Source organism: Aplysia californica, unplaced genomic scaffold, assembly GCF_000002075.1.
Source record: "Aplysia californica isolate F4 #8 unplaced genomic scaffold, AplCal3.0 scaffold00863, whole genome shotgun sequence".
NCBI classification, from domain to species: Eukaryota; Metazoa; Mollusca; class Gastropoda; order Aplysiida; family Aplysiidae; genus Aplysia; species Aplysia californica.
The window spans coordinates 31,063-38,702 of NW_004798133.1; the positions used below are offsets into that span (position 1 = coordinate 31,063).

General features: G+C 40.4%; 1 protein-coding gene across 1 annotated transcript in view; it reads right to left on the bottom strand.

Annotated features, from left to right (window-relative positions):
- Nucleotides 1–262: 262 nt before the first annotated feature.
- The window catches only part of LOC101849327 (ATP-dependent 6-phosphofructokinase), a gene marked incomplete in the record, with an annotated part of 51,825 nt that continues 44,447 nt past the window's right edge, over nucleotides 263–7,640 (bottom strand). Inside the window, 1 exon segment of the mRNA XM_005110189.3 lies at nucleotides 263–2,022.

Genomic DNA, 7,640 nt, shown 5'->3' on the forward strand with positions numbered 1-7,640 from the left:
AAACAGATACCACTTGTTAGAATGCCTGAAAAGTGAGGGGAAAAAAGGGATTCCTCTTATTTACACAAATGATATATTATAGTGATCTATGTTACAAGAACCTAGGAGGTATAAGAAATAAAAATTGCCGTACAACAGATCCACTTGGAGCAGACTCAATTAAGAAAAGGAAAACCTCTCACTCTCTACTGCCAAAACACAGATAACCTTAACATTATGAGACACACACAGCATTCCATTTCTTCCTCACCTTTTACTTAAATGTGTAGACTGATCATAGACCTACCATAAGTACACCTAATAAACTCAAAATATAATAAATAATGAAAAGCACAGCACACATATCCCTGCTTAACAGCAAGCTGTACATGCTATACAATCTTATAACATTATTACCCCAGCTGACCCTACATATGTATATTTTTCCTAATGAGCCGCTTGTGATGAACACCAGCGCAAAACAAATCTGCCGAGAGTGTGCATGCTGCGGTTATACGTCCCTTAAGAGTATCAAGTCCAGCCTCATGCTAAGCTGCAGGGTGGGGGTGAGGGAGAACGGGACAAACAATAAACAACCATGTTTACCCGAGACTCAAGCAGCACATGCCACACGCCACATAGCACGTGCTGTTTCCATAACGGAAAATTTGTACTCGACCTCATTTCCCTCATCTGTAAGTTGAAAACCTTTGTTCTTTTCACTCACCTACTACAAATAATTTTCTTTCTGTATTGTTATTAAAATCGCTGATCACAATAGACACAAGAAACAATACAGAATGGAAACTCTTTTAGCAACATCTGGTTAAAAAGCTTCAGAACCTTCACCACAATATACAAAAGTTTCGACAGTTAGAAGTTGTAAAAAGGTTAGGAAAAAAAAAGACCCGCATAATAGAAAAAAAAAAAGTTTTCCCCAAGATAAAACTGAATCGTTAGAAGCTTTTGCCTTAGGCAAAGCATGAGATAACAGACTCACACATACAGTGAAATAGAAAACCTGGTAAAAAAACCTACATGTAGGTGTTCTAAAACCTACCTGGTCTGTCGCAGTGGACGATCTTCGCACCACATAACCTTTCCTATGAGCCTACAAGGATAGGAGGCAACATGGTCATTATCGTAATCTCTGCACAGAATCGCAATATTACAACTTAAAGATACCCGATAGAAATTTGGACTTTAGACTTAGAGATTCCTGCATGGTATAGTGAAGTATTGTGAGGTATAGAGAGAGTCACTTGACTATTCGACTATTTGAATGAAGGACCAAGAGCTTTCCACAAATGTGCGCATGCATGCATGAAAGCACACACGCATTGTTATGTCATATACACGCATGCACACACACACGCTTACATTACATACACACACACAAAGACGTACCGCAAGACGCAACAGTTCACTGTACACACAGGCAAAAAGACAGAAGGAGGCATGCCTGGACATGAAAAGGGGCCCACCAAAAGCCTGCGATACACAACCAGCGTTTGGCAGCACACGGTGAGCGGCGTCTAATACGTAGAGCTCATTGGGGATTGGTTCTATAATGCAAACCGATCGTCCGACCCTCAAAAAAAAAAAAGCTGGGCGATCAGTTTGAGCCAGGACACCCGCTTTTCGCCTCCAATCTGGCTCGCAAACTGAACCGAACCAATCGTGCCAATGGGCACAGGGTATAACAAATGCAAGGGGCCCAATCACATGCTAGGGAGAGGGGGTGGGGGTGTTTGGAAGGGACATGATAACTCAAAAAAGAAGTTCCAGAGATGGCGAAGAAAAATAAATGCACAAGTCATGACATACATTAAGTGGAGAAACAACATCCACACAAAGTCCAACTTCGCATGCTATGAGGAGTGAACGAGAGGGGAGGGGGGCCTCAGTCAGTATAGGAAGGACACAGTAAAAACTCAATAAGTTTTCCTCGAACGAACTAAACAAAGCAAAAATGTCTAAAGTCCCAGATCTTTGCTTTTGCCTTAAGCTTGGTGTTGGATGACATGGGAAGGGGTGAGGAAAGGGGGAGGGAGGCAGGGGGACACAGGCTGCCCCCCTACACTCAACTAGCAGTGCCTAGCTTGCTCATATAATATCTTCTTCCTGTTGGGGGAAGGGGGGGGGGGGGAGGAGAGAGAAAAACAGACAAAAAGAAGAATTTGACGTGAGTGCTGCGGAAACATAATAACTTCATCACCAAAACAAGCATCAATCAGACCCCAATAAAATAACATTTCAATCAGAGCACACAAAAAATAAACTCGTTTCATGTGGCATAAGTCCTAACTCACAACACTAAACCAATAGCAATGGCATTGCTTCTTCAGTTATCGCAATCAACCACAAACTATTTGGTTCGTTGGACCTGAAAGCCCGTCTTCTTCTTCTTTTTAATTTTGCCAATAGTCGGAAATGGGACCTTTCTGCAATAAACCAGTCCCGTCTTTTGCTATTCTGTATGCCTGAATTATTTTGGTTCTAAGCCAGATTTTTGTTTTGTTCCATCATGTTATTTCTTCCCCTCCATGTCTTGTCTTCTGCCTTTACTTCCAGAATGTTTCCCTCGAGTGAATCATGGCACCTAATATAGCTAAAGAGCCTAAAACCCTTGAAGAAACAAGAAGATTTTGAAAGCAGGTCGGCCGACTGAGTAGTAAGAGTGGCAAAAGAAGAACAGAAAGAAAAATAAAACAGAGACACACACAATATCTGTTTTGTCCGTTTGAGTAAAAGGAAAGAAAATATCACACAAGACGTGTGTACGTACATCTGGGCACAGACATTCATGAGGGCTGTTTTCACCATTAAGGGACCTCAACTTTTTCGCTGGTGTGCAGCGAGTCAGTTTGTTTGAGTAAAGAAAAGTATGTCGACACGGAAACAGATATATCTATTGTGGAGAATAAAGCAAGACAGATAGACACAAAAAAACAAAGAGAAGGAATAAAAAAGAAGTAGGACCATCCAGTGGAGCACTGCAATAAACCATCTATTAAATACCCGCTCTCCTTTCTTCCCCTTACTCACTCGGAGCAAACACAAACTATCATTTATTTTTTTTTACTTAAGAAATGTCAGCAGCACAGAGAACATAGAAGAAGTTTCTCTTCAACAGTCCAACATGTTTCGGGTTGTTCAGTTGTAGTTTTTGGTGAGTAACTGCAGTAATGGCTACTGATACTACTATCGAAGTGTGTACGGGACACAAGCAAGAATATGTCCTTGTACTATTAGTACTATTGGGGTGTACAGAAAAATGGGAAGAGTTGGAAGACAAGGAGTGTCATCAAGCGACTCGTCCTGGATAGGGAAAGGTGGAAAGTGTGTGTTCGAGGCCTATATCCTGATCCAGAGTGAAAAAGGCAATGATGAAGATGATGATGACTAATGGGGTAAATACAGAGAGAGAGGGTGAGACAGAGAAAGAGAGGCACAGAGAGAGAGAGAGAGAGAGAGAGAGAGAGAGAGAGAGAGAGAGAGAGAGAAAGAGAGAGGAGGGGTGGAGGGCAAAAAGGAAGAATGACAGAAACATTCCACGTGCATGAAAAATATGTACATTTTTCAGTCCAAGCTTTTGCCAATTTTTTAGCTTCTTCGAGACATTGGCAAATGTACACGTTATGGAAAGAGGGTAATGTCAAGTTCTTTTGGCTGTAAAGTACCGTAGTGGTGCTTGTCCTAAACCGTCAGCAACTGTGAGAGAGGTTACCCACAGATACAGCAGACCTTATTCCTGTCCTTATCTTTCTCTTTTTTTCCCCCAAGAACAGATTGAGATAACCATACCATTGTAAACAAGCAGAAAGAACAGATTGAGATAACCATACCATTGTAAACAAGCAGAAAGAACAGATTGAGATAACCATACCATTGTAAACAAGCAGAAAGAACAGAAAGAAACAACCCGCACTAGACATTTTCTAACTAAACAATTCAGGAACATAACTAACACTAACAGCAAAAAATCTGACTGTAAATTTTTCCAAAAATAGTTAGTAATGTCTAGTAGGCCAACTGCACTTCTATGAACTGGAACAAAAAGGAATAAATTGCAACAGAGAGCAAATTATTTTTACATGTAAAAATGACAGACGAAGTGTTTGAACCATGTATAAAATAAAAGCAGTGACAAAAAAACTGACAGAAAAGACGATTCACTGGAAACACCTGCCAGCATTGGGCCTCTTCATTTAGAGCAACTATACTATAAAACTAAAACTGCGACAAAAGAGCTGACAGGAGGGTGGTGGGTCCAGTTAGTACACGTCGAGACAAGCGGGTCAATTCGACACTGACAACTGTTGCAGGGTGCAAGACCGACAGGCACACAAAGACGTTAATGAGCGAGCAACTCAATATAAAATTAATGAAAAAAAGAAAAAGACAAGAGCAAGACCCTCGGACAACATCAAATACAACCCTGATCGTCAAGAGTTTCTCGTCTCAAATCTCTCCTTTTCTCTTTCACTCCCCTCCTCTTTCCTCCCAACTTTTTTGCCAAAACCGTTTGACCCCGCCTGTCTCAGGATCTTCCTCTTTCTCAACTTCCCCGCCTTCTTGATGCTCTGTGGGGTGGGGGGGGGGTGGGGTGGGGGGGGGGGGGTTTGAGGCAGAGCAGAGTTAGGGATGAGAGATGTAAGAGGTAAGAGAAGGAATGATGTATATATAACAATGAAAAAAGTGTTGAGAGAGACAGTGTATATTTCACACAGATATTAACAATGCCCAACCTACATCTTCAGTGACATACAATAGACTTTGTTTACCACAAACTTTTTTTTTTTTTTTAAACTACAAAAGGATTTTAAGTCACCATTTCCCCCCCCCCTTTACATTCTATGCATTGCACACACCTGTTTTTAGTTTGACTCACCACAAACTACAACTCAACAAAACCTCACAATGTTGGATTCAATCCAAATCAAAGTTGGACGAGTATAGTTGCTGCAGTTACGGTTGACTTGTAATTTACGCAAAGTGGACCCAATAGCGGAAACAACTCACAAAAAAACAGACAAGGATAGAAGAAAAAAAACAAAAAAGAAATGGAAGGAGCAGACCATACAAGTGTCAATTAAATTCCTCTCTAATTCTCAATTCATTAACATTGCTCTACAACATGCTAAATCCAAACTGATTGTCATACCCCTGAGTCAGTGAACATGAACTAATCTGTTCAAAGTACTGGCTCATGTGAACTAAATGCAACAACACAGAAAACTCAACAGATTCTATCATGACAATGCCAGACCTCTAAAAACACTGATGAGGAGTGAGAATCGAGATGAGATGAGGAGTCAGAATCGAGATGAGAGATGAGGAGTAAGAATCGAGATGACAGATGAGGAGTAAGAATCGAGATGAGATGAGGAGTCAGAATCAAGATGAGAGATGAGGAGTAAGAATCGAGATGAGACGAGGAGTAAGACTCGAGATGCAGCTCAAAAAGTTGCACACATACGAGTCTTTAGACAATTCATCCACTTCTATGGACGGGGCACTGTAAGAGTTCCGATATAGCCAGGAAGAGATAACTGATAGCAGACCACATTACAAAGAAGTAGACGATGAAGACCACACGAGAGCACAAATCGACCATCCATCACTCATCTTCACAAAAAAAGTGTTGTCAACGCCAACAGTAACAAAGACAGTCACAACAAACACTTTTCCTCCCATTTAATTTCTTAGCACCATTTTTCCGCACTTATCGCTAACTGCAAGAGAAGAAACGTTTGTCGAGGGAAAAAAAATCCAGATTCACAAAGCTGAAAATTACGCAAAACTTCATACACATTCATTTCTATTCTAAGAATATGCAATAGATGAGTGGTACCGTACTATTGTTGTTGTTTCAAGAAAAGTATGCGACCCCATTTGCACCGTACCTGCTTAACCCAACAGGGTTTACAAAACAAAACAACAACATTATTAGAGTCGTCTTTTTTTTCTGGGTTTTTTTTTTTTTTTTTTTTTTTTTGGGTGACACCTTTGAAGTCTTCCCAACTTTTCCTAGTACTAAATGTGAGGGGAAGCATGGCGAAATGAGGCGCTCGTCAAATTAATGAAAGGGAAGAAACTGGCACTTTTCTGCAGGTTTGGGAATTTTTATCGACCTTTTGTTTTTTGGCTCAACACCTTTCATGCCCATTAAAGAACATATTTCTGTGTGGATTTCACTGAAAAACGTTGAATAAAGGTATAAAAGATGTAAATTTTAGGTTTCCACAAACTCTCAAGTTTAGAAAATACTAAACTTTGGCAGCCATTTTCTTTCTAGTTTTACCTCTGAAACCAGACGACATCACTTCCTTCAATTGCCAATATCTTGACTTGTATCCAAGATAAATGGATATTTTTTTCATCAAAAGCAAGGTAATGGACAAGCTTTAAGACGGTACCAATAACTCCATATGCCCAAAATTGACGAGCGCCCGATTCCACCACGTCGTGGCACAAATGTGACATCTCCACCACGACGCCGATAAAACCACAAGGTTGTACTTTCTGGCCAATTATGCTACTCATGCTCAAGCACCCAAATGTCCAATCATGTAGACACATACACATAGACAAGAGGCCGGCGAGCCTGCTGATAAAGGGTATTGGGCGAAAGAAGCCAGGGCGTCAGCGTAAGAGTGAGTGCGACATTAGTATGTACAGCTTACTGCAGTTCACACAAGACAGTAGCCACTTGAGTACACTAGAGCTAAGGTTAGTACCTCACCACAACTCTGGGAGAAAAACGTACCTTTTGGAGTCTCAGCTGGACAACCTCTACTAGGTCTACATGAGTGCACTAAGAGTTAAAGTTAGTATCTTACCGTGACTCAAGAAAATAAAACGAATAAAACCGTACCTTTAGGAATCTCAGCTGAACAGCTTCTCAGTACATACATAATTATGGACAGCTCCTCAATATTTATACACACATATATTATGTATATATATGTAACCAAAGGCACACATAAGAAAAAGTGCAGTCATAATTAGTGGGTCATGGGAGGAATCAGTTGTTAACATTGCTAGTTCTGGACAAAAACTAAAATATGAAATGTAACAACAGTTTAAAAAAAATAGTGTTCAAGAATAAACAGCACGCATGAAAACAAAATAAACTCAAACAAAATAAATAAAACAACAAAAAACCCAATATCACTGTGGTCAATGCGGTAAATAAAGAAGAAAAAAAAGTGGGGGGGAGAGGGGGTGGAGGGGAGTCTTCTTCAACTCAAGTCACTCCAGTTACAACAGTAAGTGAAATCTGGCAGAAAGCAACATCACAGTAAAACCAAAACAAGTGAAAAAAAAAACTATTTAGTAATAATAAGTCGGAGGTTATCAGAATCTGTGCCCAAAAATTCTTTCTCCCAACACCCTTGGTAATTTTGTCAAGATTCTGGGAAGAAAACTTGACCCCAAGAAAAGTGTTTTATTTCAATGCTGTTTTGTGTTGTTTAAAAAAACACCACAAAAAAAAAGGCCAAACCCCACCATTTCTGCAAGAAGCAAACCAACCCGAATACAAGGAGAATGTGGAATTCCTGAACAGCACAAGCATTCTGTGACACAACAGATAGCCAGTGAGACGTCTTTGGTGGAGGTGGTCGCAGAGTCAGAAAGATGGGGAGGAGGGGGTG